Source organism: Anas platyrhynchos, chromosome 5 (genome assembly GCF_047663525.1).
Source record: "Anas platyrhynchos isolate ZD024472 breed Pekin duck chromosome 5, IASCAAS_PekinDuck_T2T, whole genome shotgun sequence".
Taxonomy (NCBI): Eukaryota; Metazoa; Chordata; class Aves; order Anseriformes; family Anatidae; genus Anas; species Anas platyrhynchos.
In genome coordinates this window covers 45,006,290-45,026,807 of record NC_092591.1, presented here as the reverse complement: position 1 = coordinate 45,026,807, position 20,518 = coordinate 45,006,290, and the positions used below count along the sequence as shown (strand labels likewise).

The 20,518-nt window shown below is 34.3% G+C and overlaps 2 long non-coding RNA genes across 3 annotated transcripts in view; one reads left to right on the top strand and one right to left on the bottom strand.

Moving 5' to 3' along the window:
• Positions 1-20,518, top strand: part of LOC113843816 (uncharacterized) — a 57,251-nt gene that overhangs the window by 7,697 nt on the left and 29,036 nt on the right. The window lies entirely within an intron of this gene.
• LOC119716984 (uncharacterized) lies at positions 3,285-9,078 on the bottom strand. 2 transcript variants are annotated; one of them, XR_005265881.2, is made up of 3 exons: positions 8,937-9,078; positions 6,752-7,006; positions 3,285-5,226 (listed from the first exon to the last, which is right to left on the bottom strand). It is a non-coding gene; the product is annotated as an uncharacterized lncRNA (long non-coding RNA). The 2 variants fall into 2 exon arrangements; XR_005265882.2 differs by having other exon boundaries at positions 6,804-7,006.

The window sequence follows — 20,518 nt, the reverse complement described above, 5'->3', positions numbered from 1 at the left end:
TTTAGCTGCAACTTTTCAATTTCTGCAACGATTTTCTGGAAAAATGGTTTTGTTTCAAAGCATGTAGTATCATGGGAAGTTTCATCATTACTAATAACAGTAAAAATACTTCATTTAACTGGACTAAAAATCAATATTTCTCCCTAAAATAATTAAACCATATGCAAGTAAGAACTATCATAAAGGTACAGATAATTCAGAAACCCGGGGGGGGGGGGGGGGGAGGGGCGAGAAGGAGGAATAGCCAGACCAGATAGCAGTATTTCTTCAAGTTCTCAAATTCAGTAATTGAATTAATGAAAAACAGTTCATTTTGCCTTGAAAAATGTTGTTAACAGTTAAACGTTAACAATGTTAAACATTGTTTACATTGTTAACAATGTACATAGTTAAACTGTTAACAACAGTAAAATGTTGTTAACCAGTATTTTCTGGTATCAATTCAATAACTTATTTTCTATATCTGGTCTTTCACTGTATGTCAAAGTACAACTCCATTTATCTACAATAAACTGTAATCAATTACTTTTTCTGAAGCTGAACTTTTGATTCCAGTGAGTTTTACTCAACTGTTTTGAGCTTATGGAGAAATACAAGGGGTGAAGATCTGCATAATAAGGAAGACTATATGCAAAATAATCTTGAACTAATAAAATGACTAAAGCTGAATGTATCAAACACCTGAAGTAGAAAAAAACAAGGTTAATTTTTTTTCTTGAATTCGTTGTATATCCTACACTTTTCATGGTATACATTAATACACATTAATACATACACTTCAAAGTTTGTCTATCTGAAGATAGAAAGAGAAAATATTCAGCTTAAACAGAAGTAAAATTTTTAGCTTTCAGAATTCTCTTGTTATGGGTTCCTACTATTTCTTCTAGCATTCCTTTTTTTCCTTTTTTTTTTTTTTTTTTTTTTGCTTTTTAAGTGTGGGGGAGTCCAGAGGTGGGAATAATCTAAAATTATTTAACTTTCTAATGTCTAAGATCTTCAAACCTATTAGAATCACAGAATTTCTAGGTTGGAAGAGACCTCAAGATCATCGAGTTCAACCTCTGCCCTAACACTAACAAGTCCTCCACTAAACCATATCACTAAGCTCTACATCTAAACGTACAGAAAATGTGTTATTGTAAATAACACATTATGTTTGACATGGCAAATTGTTTTCCTTTCACTTATAAGTCCTAGTATCTGTAGAAACTGTGTGCATAGTTTCATATGGTGCTAGTCGAATACACATGGCTGGAATTAAATTCTAGAGTTTAAAATAGCTGCTGCCTGTCTTCACCGTTAGGATGGTCTTTGAAAACAGAAATTATATCCCTTACTAGGGTTTTCTGGGAAATAAAACATTTTGAATAATAGTACTAATAAAGCACACCAGGCAAAAACATCTAAATGAAGTGTACCTTTACCAAACAACATTTCTTCAGATACGAACTGCATTTTAGTATTATTTTATCTCACACATTATTCCGTGATCTTTAAATAAATAAATAAAAGAGTTTTGGAAACCGGTGCTAATGTTTTGCATTGAGGTTCAGTTATGATGCTACAGGAAGACAAAGATTATTGCTAACCTTTCAAAAAATGTCCAGAGTTGAATACTCACCATCAAAATTGTAGACAGATTAGAATTCAACACCTGCCTCTCCTGGTAGAATTCATGTAGAATTGTGTGAGGATCAGTATTTTTGGGAGTCAAACCACTAGAGTTTACAAGTGAAGAGAAAGTAACATAAATTAACCCAATACAGAGACCATTGTTTGAGATAGAATACACTGCCACAGAACAAACAACATCAACAACAAAAAAGCAAAGAAAATAAATGAAAACAAAAAAAAAAAAAATGCACACAAGTGTGAAGGTTTCCAGAGGCTTTATGCTAGGAGAAGAGAAGCTGTAGAAAAGAGTCGATGCCTTTTTCTTTCACCAAGCACTAAAGTTAATGCAAGTGTGCATCTATATTTCTTTGTTCAGAATTACTGTAAATGTTCTCTTGTGAAGAAATTACTCAGTCTGAAGATAATTATAGTTACACAGTCATTCCAGTGAATTAGTGCAGGCAAATGGAGAAGGTTCACCTCATCACTAACAGACACAAGGAGTATGTAGTGACTACTATAAACACTGGCTGATCTGAAGCATCCTAGCCTGAATAGCAGCAACAGTATCTGTTCAGATAGCTTCAAGCATGGCATACACATCTGCTAATTATTTCTACAGGGTGACAGTATGATGGTGATTAAAAATATATATTAATATATATGGTATATTAAACCTATAAATATATCTTCCCTGATTTATTTGGTCTGAGCTCATCTATAAATTGTCTGGCTTCTGAAGGAAAATGGCAAAATTGTCTTGCATGTAGAGGGATAGATTTCAAGTTAAATCAGTGGCTACAAATATCTAAATGAATGACAGACTGAAGAGCTCAAACAAAGAACACTGCAATACACAAACAGAGGGCACATGTTATGTTTTGAACAGATATCAAACCTTAGATCTGGATGGAAGAAAAAGTGTTCATATTATACTTTTCTTCTGAGAAACAAAGAATAAGAAGAGCATTATAGCACAGTAGTGGCTAGATGTGCAACACACTATTCAACCATGAATTTGAGTAATAACGGACTTGTAGTCCATTTCAAGACAGCAAGCAAAAATAATTGACTTCCCCAACTATCTTCATTGTAAGTTAAATTTCTTGGAAAAATTTGTTAGTTTCCTCAAGGTGAAGAAAAAAATAAAAATCAAGAAAGTACACAAGAACAAAACATCACAGAAAAGCAACAAAAGAATCATATCAGACTTTTCATGGAGAAAAAGGTCTGCTAATCCATTTGTTTTTTAAAACATCATTAGTAGTTTTCATGCTGTCCTCCAAAACATGTATAAACATACACACAAGTTTTTAAAGGGTACTAGGAAAAAAAAAAAAGAAAAAAAAAAACACCAAACACCAACTGCAAGTATGTTGAGGTTTGTTTTTGTCTTTATGAAGTGTTTGAATATTTGAGTCTTGACACTATAATAGGGAGAAAATCAACGGTCTAATGGTGTTAAAAGTGAGTACTGAAATAAGTTGAGATTTATTATTTATTTGTTTTTAATAGTGTTTCATTGAAATCAATGGGCCAATGTTATAAGATGCAGGTCAGGTGTCACTGAAGTTTTGGAGATTTGTCTTTGGTAGCAAGCCAGTGAAGTCAAAGGGAACTGGCCACAGAAAGTTAGCCTCATGATGCTTTTACATTCAATACAGCCTTGATTTGAGAAGAAAGACTTTATTAAGTATTTGTGCATCATCACTTCTATGCAATATGCACGAAAAACACAGTAGTGTTTTATATATCATGCAGAACTCAGTAGTATCACAGATACTATCATAGTGGAGTGACTGTAAACAGATGCTGCCATTAGGTTTTTAAGTTGAGCATACAATACCATCTAACATTACACATCACATAATACTACAGTATGCTTTCAAGAGAGAAACGTTAAGCAAAATAACACTTCTCATACTCATTGAATCTCAAGATTTCACTTGCTTGAGAGGCATCAGAATCATACTGAATGAGTCCAATGTCACATGCAAACAGTAGCTATTGGGGACGGGGGACAAACAGCCTACTCCACACAGCCAATCATTCTCTGCCTTTCAAGTTGAAAGAGTAGTCTTCTGCCATGTGAACAAGAATACCTTCATTGTAGCGAAACACAGACATTTGTAAGGCTCACAACATTTGACTAAGGGAGACTAAGTTAAGTTACTTATGAGAAATAATCTTCATATTTCTTATTTGAATTTAAACACTTAACTTCTCAAACCTATAAAAATTCACACGAAACAGCTGCCACACAACTAGATCCTCCACTTTGTGCGAGTTCAGAGTGAATTCTTTCCTTTACCATTTCATAGATGCTGTAATTCCCCAAATACTTAATAGTATTACTACATTACAGTAGAAAACAATGCCAATGGACAAATACTTTACACAAACATGAATTAGATACACTGAGTATATAAACTGTTCATACTGATTACAGGTTGTATAATTGATGTGCTTTTTTTTTTTCTTCCAACATATCTAAAATGCTTTCTGTGTTCTGGGACTGTTTCCCATTCATAAGTTTTAAAGCATAAATGCAGCAATTCTTCAATTCCAAGTTTCATTGAATGCATAGTTCTTTACACCCATAACTGTCTTTGCATCTCAAAGAATTCTGTAATCATGGAACCACTGGAGTGAAATTACAGGTAATATCCCATCAGCACCAGGATAAAGAATATAACCCAAGTTAGTTGATGTATAGGGTAAGAAAAGATAAAGAAAACATGTGAAACCCAGCCAACAAAGGACTTAAAAATCCTAGTCAGATGACATAGATTCATTTAAATAGTATCAAGCTTATCCTCCAAAACTCCAGGTGGGCAATGATGAAAAAGAAGTAAAACATTTATATGCCCCATCTCCTTTAAGCATAATAGCACAAATCACATGTAAAATAAGCATAAATCACACTAGCATATAACATATTCTTCCAGTTAGCTTGAAAATGTTGGTTCTTGGCTAACTACATTAGCACAATGCCCTGTTATAACATTTACACTGATACTCAGTCTTTTAATGCCAACTCTCAGTAAAGGTTGTACAGATTTTCTATTTTTACCCTTATATAGACTTGTGATGCAGCTTAATAGAAACAGTTTCAAGGAAATGACTTTTTTTGTTGTTGTTTTTAAACACTAATTTATCTTGCAAATTCACCTAGGTTCTCATCAATATAAAACTGGTCATTCAAAACTTTATCAAAACCTTAAAACAACAATATATTGCATAGCTGGAGATATTCTTTAAATAATAATAATAAAGAAAGCTACTTTTGATAGAACAACATAGAGTTACCAAAAATATTGTAATCAAAATGGATATTGATAGAGCATTGCAGTCATTCCTTGTGCAGGTCTCTTAAAAATAGGTTACTGGCTTTGACTGAGACAATTCTGCATATTAATATCTATGCACAGAGGAAGGACAATTCACAGTCCCAATAGTTTCATTTCTGAAGGGCTAGAAGAATCTTCTACTATTATTGAAGAAAGAATGAGAACTATGTTTTGTCAGTTTAACATTTTTTGTTTTTGTTTTTTAAATTGAAGGTAGGTGCTGGATTAGTCAATTTGACTTGAAATGGCAGAGATGATGAACCTGAAAGAGCAAGATTTTTAATGTTAGCTGTACCACAATGTTCACTGTAGAAGGGCATTCATATACTTATGTATGCATGATAGAACCCCTGTAAAGTAATAACTTTTAATGAACTAACCCTGTTAAAATAATACATTTCTGGGCACCAAACCAAATATGTACAGGAATACAGTGCAAACCTTCTGAATGATAAAGCAGGAAACTAAAAAGAAAATAAAGAAAACTACATAAAAAAAAAAAAAAGAAAATTGAACTGGTAAGCCTGCTTATTATAATAGTTGTATGTTTTCATGAAATCAAAACAAATTTGATAAGAGAATCTTTTAAGATTACTATATTCTGCAAAATATTTATTAAAAATAGAACATTTGCCCTAACAATGTTGCTTCTAATTTCATCTCCTATGTTGATTTCAAAAGAATGATACCAGAAATGCATTTGTTCTTTTTGGAGTATTTGTTTCATTGTAGGTATGTTCTGCTTTATTAGTGCAGCACTGCAAACTTCGATAGAAATCCAGTCTCCCAAAGCAAACTTTATTCTACTTAAAAATATGACACTGTGCAGAGTTTAGATCCAGATCAAAGAGTTTTAAATACCCAACTCTTTTTGAAAATAAGAAGCAATACTACCCAAAATCCAAATCTTTAGAGTTACTGGGTTTTCCGAACTCCCATGACTGCCAAGGTCACGTTTCAGGAGGCAGCCAGCATATCGATGCCTCAGATGAATGCTGTCATTCTCACATGGCATTCAACTTCTCCCCATTATTCAGGAGCAAAACCTGGTGATAATATTGAGTCTTATAATGATGGAGCTGAGGCACATTTGTTTAGTTTTAAAAAGCTACTTGACTCATCAGGGAGGAACTGAACTTCCAAGGAACATATCAAACATTCATTTTTGCTTCCCTAAGCATCAGATTACCAGTGAAGAAGATCCTCAGGAATTCCATTAGCCTATTAAGGTTGTCATTAAGTTTAGATCTTCCAGCATCTCCTCTTCTAACATCTGATCAGTTTTTTGCCAAAACTCGTTCTTGTTTTTAAAGGGAGAAGACTGAGGCTCAAGGAGCTGGGAAGTAACCCACACAGCCTTGAATGTAAGGAAAGTCTGTCTTGCTATTTAAAGATTGTTCAAAAGTGTCAGGAAATCAATTAAATTTGTAGAATGACCATGAGGGCTTAAGAAATAAAAGCAGAGTCACAAATACTACAGAATAAAACATCATAGTGAATTAGTTTTCAAACTGCTATTTTGAAGGCTAAGTATTTCTCCCTAAAACAACACAGTTTTCAGTGTCATTTTTGTGACTTTTGCATTCATCATTCCACTTTTCGTGTATTCTTGTATTTAAAGAATATATACAAAAATAGAATTTATAAAGACTGTGCGTGTATATGTATGTACATATATTTGTGTGTGTGTATTTTAACCTAGATATTACTGAAAACATGTTACTGGGAAGGTCTAATATATTACACAAGAGAGTAAGAATTGTCATAAAGATAATAATGTTCCCTACCAACTGAATGACTTTTTCATCTTTTTATGGTTCCATCCAAACCCCAGACTACCTCTGTCACCTGATGTTAACTGTGATGTTACATTCTGCCTTGGTGGACTTGCTCTGAAGACAACTGAATTAAGAAGCAGGTGGTAGTGCTTTGCATCTATGTTTCTGTAGATGAAATATAGATGATTCAGTGCTTCAGGGTTGATAACTTTAGTCTCTCTTCTTCTAGCTTTTCCAGAGCTCTTGTGACTCATTGCCATTCTCCTAAAGTCAGAGAGAAAGGACAGACTGTTTTAATTATGATAAAAAAAAAAAAAAAAAAAAAAAAAAAAAAAAAAATCTATCAGGCATACAGAGATAACAGCCCAGAATTTTTACGAGACCTTGGAGAAGTTGGATTGCCAGAATTTGAAACTCTGGCAGTTGACTTATTTGAGCTTGGGAGAAAGTTTCCTGAGTCTCTAAATCATAATTGCCAGGAGAATATGAAAATAAAATTATGAATATATAACTTTTGCTAAGAAATGGATAAAAGAGGAAAAATAAAGATAACAATAACTGTGGGTCACTAGGAAAATAAACCAAAATACATTTCTAAGAAGTAATCAAAAACTATTTTGGACTTGATTTCAAAGCCTCTCCTCATGAGACTTCCTTCAAGTCCTACCCTGTTTGGCTGAAATCAGTGAAATTTTTACCATGGCAGAAAGATGGAGTCCTTGATACCTACATTATAATGGTTCAAAAGACATTTAGATGTAGAGCTTAGGGATATGGTTTAGTGGAGACTGTTAGTGTTAGGTTAGAGGTTGGACTTGATGATCTTGAGGTCTCTTCCAACCTAGAAATTCTGTGATTCTGTGATAATTACTTAAAGGTTGTTTTATTTTATTTTTTTTTTTATTAATTATTTTTAAATGAGCACATGAGGGAAGATGGTGAAGGGAGAGAGAAAAGGTTTTCTGATAACCTGATGAATAACCAAGACATGTTTAAAACAAATAAACAAAAAAAAAAGTAAGACAAAGAAATTGCTTCCCTAATGGAAATACTAGTAGTCCAAACAACTCTATGCCTTAAAGAATATGATTACTTTTACTGTGGTGCTGAATGCCTTAGTTTTTGTTTATTTTCACAAGAATAAGAATGTTGTAAAGATAAGATTTTGAGTACACAATATTTACAAAACATTAAAATAACTCAGAGTCTAGCCACATTTACCTTCACAAGAATAAGCTTTATGAAAGAACATATGAAGGAACCAAAAAACATTAATACTTCAATATCCTTAATTTACAGCTTCATAGCATGGATTTTAACCTTTACATTGTCCATGGGAAGTACTTTAATGATATTTAGAAAATACATTAGAACAAAATGCAGTGAGGCAGATATGTAGTACCAAAAAAAAGAAGCCTGCAAGGAAAAATAAAAATAAAAAAAAGACACCAAAGCAGAGGGTTCTCTTCACATTTAATGGCACATAAAACTTCCATTCATTAATTTTCATCTATAGTAAATATGGGGGGTGGGGTGGATGTACGAGAGTTCACAGAAGACACCACGTGGAATTTTATATCAATGTCAATGAAACGGAGCAACGACTTCTGCCCTTTGTGAATGAGAACCCTGCCTGTAGGAGCATACTGGGGCTCTATTTGACTACATGGAGAGCTGTGTCAAACTCCAACATAACACAATTCCCACCAGAATCATGGGTGCACAGCTCTCTCAAGGACCAGAGCTTTTATTTTTTTTCCCCCCTCTGTAAAGAGAAATAACCTAGCAGCAGTGAATTATGAGCAATCATTGACCATTCAGAGTAATAATCAGTTTATTAAGGGAGCTATTTACAAAGGTAGTGCAATTACAGCTGCCTTCTAAGTGAGTGTACACAGACTGATTCTTTACTGCCTCAAATTCATTTCTCCTCCAACCTATATTTCTCTTACAAATGTATACAGACATATAGGATGAACCCTGAACAAACAAGACTCAGGGTTTGTGGCTTTCACCTGAGTTAGTTTCCTCACCACTGCGAAGAAATTCAAGAAGAAAAATAGAGATAAATCACTAAAAAATGACAACAGCTGCAATAATACTGCTTCTTGGATGAAAGTCTAGGAAAGCCAAGGCCAAAAAAAAACCCACCAAATTCAGAAGCTCATATTCAGAGATAAACTCATATACTTACAAAAACTTGTAGCTTACAAGACTGGCTCCACAATTGCTTTTTAGAAACAGGGACTACTAACATTACTTTCACAGCTGGAATGGCATTGTGAAGATATAGAGGCAAATTTCAGGTGGAGCAGATGATTGCATAGAACTTTTAACTTCTTTATAGAATGTGGGTAATGAGAATCAGCTGGATTTGCAATGTGATCTTGCTTCCTACACAGAAAGGTGTCCTCCTCTTTGTAAAGCTTGAGATGGATTTCATTTGGTATATGAAACTCTCTGTGTAACTTTATAAATTCATGACTTGTCCCTGTATTTTTGCCCATACAAGGAATCATTTAAGTATTTTCTCACACTTGAGATCAATCTTTAACACAGCAGTGTTAGCTGAAATTAAACAATACTAAACACTACTCAGCCCATAGGTAGTCTTGTTGAATTCAACATCTCCACCCAATTAAAACTTGCTCTGAAATCTTTATTAGCTATCACTATTCTCTATTAAAGACATAGATGGGAGTTCTCACCCTCTCAGTGCAGATTTTTACCTCCATCATTTGTACTATTTCTCATAACCAAACAGGAGTACAGTGTCTTTTGAGGACAAGAGACCAGTGACCAAATTGCTATTGAATCAGTTTAACTATAAGTACAATGAAGCCTAAAGCTGTAGCCATTTGGCAAAGAGCCTTATGATCTGCTTTACTGTGGCATGGATTCCCTGCAGAGATTTGGCTTCATCATGAACACCAGCGGCCATTGCCATCACTATATGATTGAGAAGGGGATGGAGTAACAATATCAGAGTAGCATTGGGAAATTCAGATTTTTCCCCCCTCTTTTTTTCAACTTATTTTTCCACTTCCATGTGTTTTTTATTCTGATTTTGAGGACAGAAATAATCATGCACTTACCCTGTAATAATGTAGTAATCTGTCATATAAATACCCTGCCATTATATGATAATTATGGTTTCATTAAATGATCAACAGCTACCATGTTAGCCAAGAATAATTACACATTTGTGCCCTGTATCTTAAAGTGTTCTCGGCTTTTTTTTTTCCTTTTTTTTTTTTTTTTAATTGAAAAGGGAAAAAAAAATGTTCCCTTGTGAATAAGACCACAGTTTGGCCCAATGTATGCATTTATTCAGTATGACTTGGAATGCCACAATCTCCTATTTTGACTTTATTCCACAGCATACCAAGGTCTCATTTAAAGGAACTTCACCACAGCTATTATGGCTGCACATTTTCAAAGTTTCCTGAATAAGGGGCCATTCCACATTACTGCTTTTTTTTCCTTTTCACTTCCAGTGCCAGTTCATTACTTTCCAGAAATTTAATAACACACCAGTGTGTGGTTTACAGCTTTCAGTCTGTACAACCTGGTTTAACATTTGACACTGACCCAAACAATCTGGTAGCTTGAAAATTTCTGTGATTGTCCTCATCTCTGAATATCTTCTTACGGTTAGTAGTGAGAGACACTCTTTGCTTCTGAAATACTTTAATTCCTTTAAGTTGAAATCAGGGATACCAGACATAAGGAGAATGTATAATATTCACAGAAGAAGCATTAAATTATACTGAATAGACCAGTGTATGTAGATCTGCAAAATTTTACTATGTAGCCATGGTAAAAAAAATAACATTTTAGCTGTACATTTTCCTGCTGGTGACTTTTGAGCACAAATGCATGATTATTTGTTACATAAAGCTTTTGACCATTCATTGAAACTGTATGGATGTCAATTGCTCCAATATTCCAGATAAATACATGAGGAGTGAATTTAGAGTGCAATTCAGTTGCCTTGTCACAGTCTTGTAAGCCCCTGAGTTGTCCCAGGGTACTTGAGCCACACACATGGAGCTGGCAGGACTTGCAGGAGACCAGTGCTCTCCTGGAGTGGCAACTAGAGCCCAGGAAGGTATCCTTTGGTGGGAAAAGCCACCCCAGCCACCTACATTTGGGCTGTAGAACCCGTGCCTTCTTCTTCCTGGGCAGGCAAGCGGAGCCTAGAAGCTTCAGCTGAAATCAGTGCCATAGGTCTATTTTGCTTACATGAACCAAGATCTCTTTTCAGATATATATACATAAAAATCTGGATGAGGAAGAAGGGAGGAAAGAAGGAAAGAAGGCTCTTTTAAGCCTCTCCCATGATATGCATAGCTTTGGCCCATTAATTCCTGCATTTCTTTTGCCACCAACTTCTTTTATTTTTCTTCTGTCAAATGCCTTCTTTTTCAGAGACCTTACACTTTTCAGATACACTCTTACTTTTCAACTTTCAATCAACTTTCCTTTTCTAGCTCTTACTGGAGAGTCTCTGTTTTAGTTGTTTTCACCTTTTTTTCCTTTCCTTCTCCTGTGTAATTTAAATTGTCAGTTCCAAAATTTCAGGGAGCCTTCTGTTTCCAACATATTCATAGGGTCTGATTCAGCATGATAACTTGAGCCCATGCATAACTTGACACATTCATTAAAAATATACATAAATGGAAATATTTGAACATGTGCCTCACAGAACATTTTCCAAAGAATTCCACTTCACTTAAAAGTAAAAAGGCAACGTTATTACAACACATAATCTGTACCATTTCCTTATGTTTGGAGTAACTCTAGAAGAATCTCTTTTCCTAAATACATATGACGTTTACATTGAGCTAAATGCAAGCAAATTTTCAAATGCAGTACAAACACAATGGTTGAAGACAGTTCTGAAATGTAGACTTTCACCCAATGGAAAATTATTTCTTATGTCCATTTCCTTATATTAAATCTATAATTAATTTTTTTACTAAGAAAAAAAAAAACAAAACTCACATTCTGTGATACAAATAATTTATTCTAAATTAATAGTATTGTTTGCGTTTTAAGAACTCAGCAAAGAATCTGGAAGGGGTTGAGTACTGAAGTCTAGTCATAACTTCCTTTGTCCAGTGGCAGCACCTGTTCATTGACTGCATGCCTGAAGTCACCACAGGAACCTTTTCTTAGAGGGTCACACAAACTGTTGTGTACTTATTGATTTGTATTTGCACTATGTCACCATTTCAAGTGAGATGCAATATACTCAGTAGGAATAAGGTATCCTAATGCAATCTCTCAGACCATATGGGTCCAGCAATCTGTTGTGAGTACAAATGCCTGTGAGGTAGGTACTTCTTGGAAATAATGAGCAGAAGGATAAAAAAGGGAAAAGGTGTGCAACACAAGAGAACCAAGAGTACACAGATGTAATCCTTAATCTTTGTAAATCATCATAGATGCCATAGGTTATGACACACAGTGAAGTCCTGGGCATACTGCTGAATAAATTAGAAGGATCAGAAAACCCAGAGAATTTCTAGATCCCGTAGAGATATTTGTCTTCTGGTCTTATATTTCACTCAATCATAAGCCTTATTTATAGACACTTTCTAAAAAGTATTTTCCAAGTGGAATTTATTCCCAATCTTTGTTGTTACTGTGCATATATAAAGAAAAGAAAAAAAAAAAAAAAGCTTTGCAACAAGCAGGAAAATGCAATCAAGGAATTCAAAGCTAGATTTGTAATCCCCCTCCCCAATTACCACTCAAGACAGAAATCCTGACTGTTGAGAAGGGAAAAGCAGCTCTATCATGTTTTATTTATATATTTATTTATTTTTAAAAAGCTTTGCTAAGAAAGGGAATAATTTAATACCAGGAAACATACAAAAGAAAGATGACCACTGATACTATATGCAAGTAGAGCATACTCAGGTAACTTGACCTATATTTTAAAAAATATATGCTTAGTCTGCCAGCACAAAGGCTGTGGTCTTGCAACTGGAGACTTCTCATTGAAGCCCCAGGGCCCTGTGGACCCCTTCTGGCAGCAGGGTCTGCAGATGGGCTCTGGAGTGGGAGGCAAAGTTGCTAACAGAGCAATAACAATGCTATGGATGGCTTAATTGAACTTTCTGGATCCTTATACACTGACTGTTTAAAAATAGCTGAATATAACAGCTGCACAAAGCTGGCGTCTTTTATCTTTATGTATCAGTCTCTTTTTTCCTTTTTTTTTTTTTTTCGTTTATGGCTTGCACATTTTAAAAGTGAGCAAGTTATTAAGGATTTTATTGATGCAAGGGAAACATCTTCTGCTGATATAAAAGAAATGAGGGTAAAACATAAGAATGAGGTGAACAATCATACAAGCTTTGAACTTGAAAACATTTTGTGTTGTAGCTGAATGCGTTGGCAACAAGCCATATGATTTGTGTACAACCCACATGGGCAGTTCAAAATGCAAGTGATAATGATGCAAGGACACTTTCAAACATATTTATTCTGTCACACAATTTGTTATGTAAGTATATATACATGAAAAAAAAATGCATTTCAACAATATTAAAGTGAAAAATCAAGTCAGGTAATAAAACTGTTCGATAAAGGTAAAAATAAAATTGTTTCTACTTAACATCACCTTTTAAAGCTGTGTCAAACTATTGTTTTGTTTTTACCTTCATTTTTTCATTTTTGCTGTGTTTTTGAGAGGCTCTGTCATCTTCTGAAAGAGTCCTCCTTTTCAAAGTGAGAAATCCTGTTAGTAAAGAATATCTCTAAAGAAAAAGAATTTGAAGTGCACATGAAAGGCACTTGAAGTGTGACTACACAGCAGCCTTATAGATCATGTCAGGTGAAACCAGGCAGTGTTTAACAGCGTAAGGAGCTGAACCCTTGTGGGTGGCCCACCATGGCCCCTGCCAACCCACAAAACTGGGATCTTCTTTGCCACTCTCTGTCTTTCAGGTTAGCTAATGTTTTTTTTTCTTTTTTTTTTTTTCTGTGTGTGTGTTTTTGTTGTTGTTTGTTTTTAATTAATATTATTATTTTTTATATACACACATATATATATATATATATATATTCTTTTTAGTTTCCTCAGGTAATTATTTATTAGAAACAATGGGTACTGTCATTCTGATTTCCACCCCAGACAACTACCTTGTACTTTCTTTTTTCTTTTGGCTAAACACATTCAGAGTAAACTCACATTAGAATACTAATGGCATTTTAGATACCCTCCTTTATATATACTACAATTACTTTTTTGGGGAGACACTTATGCTAAAGGGTGATACTTCTGTGTTTATTGCAAGGCAATAGAAAAAATACCAGACCATTAGCAGTCTAAGTAATGGCATCTCACATACAAGACTTTTCTTAGCATACAAAGTTTGAAAAGCAGTCAACAAGATAATGTAGAAACTAATTTTAGTTTATGAAGCACCAATATTCATTTTTCTCCTCTACAGTCTCCTGGTGTACTACTAATACTATTACTGGCACTACTACTGCTACTACTAAACCATTTGGTATTAAAGAGTAAGATTTGCCATTCTGGGACAGAATAAAATACTTTTTCAGTTACACGCTCCCAGCCGTCAATGTCTTTCTTAAAGTTCTGCTGCCCTATCAAACTTAGTATTTCTAACTTTTGGACTTGTTTTCTGGGAGGTGATAAAAATCCCCATTCTAGATGTAGGACAGCTATACTTCAGCAGAAATATATTCTAGTCTGTAGCTAGAACCTATCATTTCCATAATGAGCTTCCAGAAATCACTGTCAGGAAGTCAGAAAGAGAATTCATGAAGTATCTGGGAAATCTGAAAACCTAGAGTTAAATTCCAGACTGAAAACAGTCCTACATCACCCTGCAAAATGTCTCCTATGGATCAAAATCTATCCTTGAAAAACAGTGTGGCAGTAACAATAGGAGGAAAAAAAAAAAAAAAAAAAGCAAGCGTATTTCTATAAAATACTTTGTATACTGTCGGAATTATCTGTGGTTTCCTCCTGGTGTCACATTTAAGCAGATAAAAGAAGGGAAGATATCAAGAACGAATTCAGTCATAGTAGAAACATTACTGGATTAGATCACAAATTCTGGACTGTTCATGTGAACATGGCATCTAAACACAGCCATTATTTTTCCTTTAATGAGTAACGGAAAGTTTCTGTAGTTTCAGATCAGCCCTCTTTTGTCTGTATTTTTCAAGGTTACTGGATGACTCAGGTACTTGAGTCTTGTTTCCAAAGTGACTTCAGCACTTAAAAGCCACTGAAGGAAAATCAGAGGAATTTATACATAATTTCTTAGAGTGAGACCAACACCTGTATTGTTTACACAGCTATGAATATTTCAGTTAAATTAGTATTAAAGACTTATTTTTACATAAATAAGTCCAGATATAGCAGCTAATTGCTTTATTTTTTCTTCTAATTCTTTGAATAAGTAAAATGAACAACCAATTTTTAGATCCAGTAGACTGGAGCTTAAGATGAAGAGATTTTATCATCTTTGTTCCACAAAATTCCTGAATAATCCTGGAGAAACTGTTTATTGCCTCTTTCTCTCCACTGTAGTTCTTTTCATTTTATAATGGAACTGTGATGTCATATTTCACCTCTGTGCAGGGTTGAGTCTGTGTAGTTAAACAGTATGTGGAGTCATAGTACAAAAAAGTCTATAAATACATTTTACTTGAATTACATCACTAACTGCAAGTGTAGTCTTCCCTGCCTTGTACACTCAATATTGTCTTTGTTATAAATGGAAGCAGTTAAATAAGAATTAATTTCTTGAAGGATTTAGCAACAGGTGGTTAGATCCCTAGCTGTCTTGAATAGTATACAGTAAATAGCGTAATGTGATGCAACAAATTGAATTAATTCTGTTCATGTGTATTGTATGCATCTAGCCTTCCTTTTCTCTTCTTAAAAGAAAATAAGTCTAATACATTCAATGTAAAACAAAACTATATGTCATAGTTAATTAAGTAATTGCTCTAAATTGCCATAACTAACAGATGCATGCCTAGGTGCATTCACATTGTGAATCCACGGAAAAGGGCATAAGAGATTAAGAAGTTTCAAATGGAAGAGAGCTCACTAGATGAATTACTTTATCATAACTATTGTAAATGGTCTCTCTTACAAGAATGGATACTTTAAAATTCCAGAGATGACAAATGAAGAACTTCATTATTTTAGGACTTTACCCTTGAAGGAAACATCTCTTCATATATATACAATTTTCCTCCCTTGCGCCCTTCCTTTCTGCTCCCTTATTTTTGGCTGTAGGCACAAAAAGGAGTATCATTGTGATCCAGGGTTTGTTTGAGAAGATTTCATCTGGAATGGAGTCAAGCAGGGCAGTGGCAGGGGAGCTTTTACAGATTACGACCTCTAATCTGGTTAATACTCTGAAACACAAAGATCCAAATGTTGAGTAGTTTTGGACAAGACCACAGCCTGGCTACGTGCCCTTCAGACAAGATATACTGGAGGCCAAGATGAAAACAGATAACTTTAAAGTCCAAAACTGAGATGAAATACTGTTTAGATAGCTACTGACGCTTAAATGTACTGCTTTCAACCAGAACAAGGTAAACTTCTAATCACAAGACCATCTCTTTTATTCTCTGACACTTTGCATGACATTTCTGCCAGCAATAAAAGGCTGCAGGATATTCTGTGCAATACTTTAAATTTCATCCAATACTACTGAATACAATAGGGTGGTGGCCATGGTTTGGTGGGATCAAAGCTTTTAAGCTCTCTTTTGGAGGTCATCTGGTTCACAGAGCTTGTCTCAGGTCCTCAGCTCTTGAGTAAATTTCACACTCATGAAAAGTTAATTATGTAGATACAAGGTACATTTCACATCTCATGCTTAAGGAGTCTGGATGATTTCTGGAAAAAAAATGCTCTGAATCGGAATTCTGTTTGTCTTTATTGTCAAATAAAATACCAGCAACATTGTTACAGTTTGTAAATTGCTCCTGAATATGTAGACTATGCTGAAGAAAGCTTTCTTGGGATGCATGTATATTTTATATGCTGCAGAGGCTCATTTTACAGGGACTTCTGGCACAACTGCTTGAGAACAGGTGGTAGAGCAACAATAGCTGCAAGAGGTGATCTATCATTACATGGGTTCTTTGGTCTTCTTCCTCATCACAGAGCAAAGTATAAAGGCTCTGGAGTATGGAGTTCTTCTGCCAATATACTCAAGTGGCTTGATAGGGTTTTGGCAGAGTTTACTTTAGATTATATCCTGGTTTTGTAGCACAAAGGTAAGGGAAGCCATGGATTTACCTTCCTGGCTCATTCTTTATAGTAAGTGCTGAGGGTTATTTAAAAAAAAATAAAAAAATGACAGCACTGTCTGCATTGTAGACTATTCCCTATTTTTATTTTTCTTTAATCTAAATCTAGGAATTAAATATAAAATATTACTTCATTCAGTGATTTTCATAATAAAGTTCTAAGATCAGAAGGAGCTGTTTTGGATAACTGGGATAATTTCTGCATAATAGAGAACATAACTATTAATTGAGCTAGAAAATATATTTTAGAAAGATGTCCCATGTTAAGTCTAGGCTCAACACACCTTATTTTAGAAGATACTGAAAGCTAGATATTCAGAATCAAAGACTTTCCAGTACTTGCATGGAAGATAGCCTGGAAATATGGATCAAAATTACAAACTACGGAAGCATAATCAAACTACTTTTGTGGGATTTGTCCCACAAACAAGAGATGTTCTGTGCAAATTTAAGATGTCCCAGGCTAAATTAATCATCTGGATTACCTCTTTAGTTAATACAGAGAAATAGATATCTCCAGAAATCAATTCATCGCCCTCAGGATGGACATCCCAAAGTCTTAGGCACCTAAATGTAAGTGTGATGAATGACATGTTAAGATATTCATCACAGAACCAAATGAGATGAAAGCCAGTATTTACCCCATTCTATTGATATTAAGAAAAAGGCCATGGATTTCATCTCTGTTTTAACAAAAATATATCACTCCCTGACCTAAGTTAAGTGTCTTGCTATGAGAATTAAAAATAAATGCATTTCCAGTTGAAGTTTTCTAGTTGTAATTTTTAGTCACTTGCTCATTTTACATCTTGTCTATTTGAGCTGATGGATCCTTATGATTAGCTACAGACTTCTATATAGATACTCAAATCTGAGCACTTTGACTAGTTAAATATATATATGAAGAATAAGAAACAGTTTTGTATGTATTCAACTTTAACTCAAGGCATTTCTGTGCTTTTCTCAGCCTTTTCAAATTTTCCAACACCTTGTTGTTGTTGTTTGTTTTTTTTTTGAAGGGGGAGAAATAGGCAGGGAAATAATATCAGTAAAAACCTGTCCAGAATTAACAATACCTCTTTTCTCATACCAGCCTCATTTTTTTTTTCCTTTTTTATTTTTTAGTTATATTAGCCAAGCTCTTTGCCATAGCTTTACACTCCCAAACAAGTTTACAAAACAGACTAAACCCAAAACATTTCTAAAAAAAACCTTTGTATATGTGTGAGAAAAAGCCTTATGATCTTGCTGAAAGTCAGTAGACATGTACATAAAGCCAGAGTTTGTAGAAAGCTGATCCAGTTTCTGAGAACAGCTCTGCCCATAGATCAAGGGATAATATTTTCTTAATTTCAGTTTCTCTAACAGGTCCAGGTCATTAGCAACACTCTTCAAAGCTGAAAAACTGATTGCAACTTTTAAAAAGCAGAAAAACTTCTCTTCTAATCTGTGAATAACAAGTAGGGGAAAAGAATGAAAAGTAGGGGAAAAGAATGAATTTAACTGTTTATAAAATCTTGGACACAGTAGCCAGAAATAATCAGTTTTCATACTTTTTATCTTCAGTAAAATGACTTTTAAATTAAAAACATATTTACATAAATGCAGTTAATTGTTGTTAAATAAAAGAACTGCAGTTAAATAAAAATTGCGGTTAAATAAAACAACTTGAAATTTGAGATATCTTAAAAATTTATTTATCAACATGTTGTACTGCACACTTATTGGAAAGAATAATCTTTTCTTTAAGGAAAATAAAGTACAAATGCACAACAAGACGATATTTATTTGTACAAGTCCAAGCTTCCTGTGTGCTGATTTAAATCAATCCACCCTGAATGCAGTCTTTCCAGTCCCTGTGCCTGTGGTGGTAGAGTTTTCTGGCCCTCCTTCAGTTTCTCAGTGTCTTTGTGGTAATGGTTGTGCCTAAAAAGGGAATGCAATGTTCCAAGTGACTTCACACAGACATGCCTAGGGCCTGATCCAAGCCTATTGACAGGGGTTGGAGTCCTTCCATTTGCTTCAGTGGGCTTTGAATCAGTTATTTTATAAGGATGTTACCTCCTGGCTTCCTGATGTGATAGACATGCATAAAGAGGCCAAATTTGCAGAGATCCTTTTTTTTTTTTTTTTTTTAACTCTATCAAATAGCATCTTCCTATCTAGCTCTCTCTCACCCTAGCTTACTGTCTTATTCAAAGAACAGTTTTAGGTATCCTTTTTTAGCTCAGGGCATTTAGGATGAATGTACTAATTGTGTTACCTTTTTTGTGTGTGTGTGTGTTTGTGGTTTTTTTTTGTTTTGTTTTCTTTCTTTTTCTTTCTTTTTTTTTTTTTTAATTTAATCTGTTCCGATTACTTTCTATTCACAAATCTAATTTTTTTAGATTTCCTCTGACATTACTTTTCTGTTCTTCACAAGTAATGGTTGCTCCCCCCAGTTCAACATAATTTATGAAAATTAGTAGCTCTGTTTACTACCTTTCTGAGATCATTAATGAAGTTTAAAAATGTCATAATTTCTGTGGTAATCTAGGATTCTCTTTCATTTTCACAGTGGTGTTATCAATGCCCTTTGCAGACAGTCTTTCAGGTGGCCATACCTAGTCATAACTGTCTTCCAAATTAAACTAATCTGAATTTGTAAAATCTGGAAGCAAATATAAATAACCTAGTGTCTAACCAGCATCCAGATGTAGTACAGCCAGCCCTATAAACTTCACTTACATTCATCAATATATTTCAACGGATTCTTATGGACTTTCTCAGCTTATTAAATTAGGGCATCTGTTATTCTGTCAAAAATAAATAGGTAAATAAAAACATATTCAGAATGTTTCAGAAAGTTGTGTTAGATTTAAATTCAAAATGTTTATTTTGTAGGACTTTGTCATCTGCATGTTTATCAGTCCTGTTCCTCCTCTCCCTGAGATATGCAGTAGTGATTGTCAAAGGTCAGAACATTTCTAAAAGCTGAAATCCCCTTTTCTTTTATTCAGTTCTTGCAGTCATGTATGCCTTACTTTACTAGGAATTAAAATAAATAAATATGCCAGTGGTATCACAAGTTCACAGTTTAACTCCTTTGGAACTATTAGAGTGTCAGTCACCTTGAACATGCAAGTTGCAAGTGCTCATTTTTTTTCAAATACTCCCTTCTTCAGTTTGTACCAATAGAAATGTAAGTGGATCTGTCTGGCTTATTTTTTGTAATCTTTATATTTTCCATTCTTCTACTTGTTTTGAAGAAATTATATGTATATATACATATACATATATATATATATATTATTACTTTGGTACTGTACTTTACACCATTTTGAGGGATCATTTTAATTTCCCTTATATTTTATTACCAAGCTCTTAGTTCAACCTTGCTTTCTAAAGTAAATAGCAGTATGAATACTACACCTGGAAGGCTTGAGAATACTCCCAAACTCAACAGTATTGAGG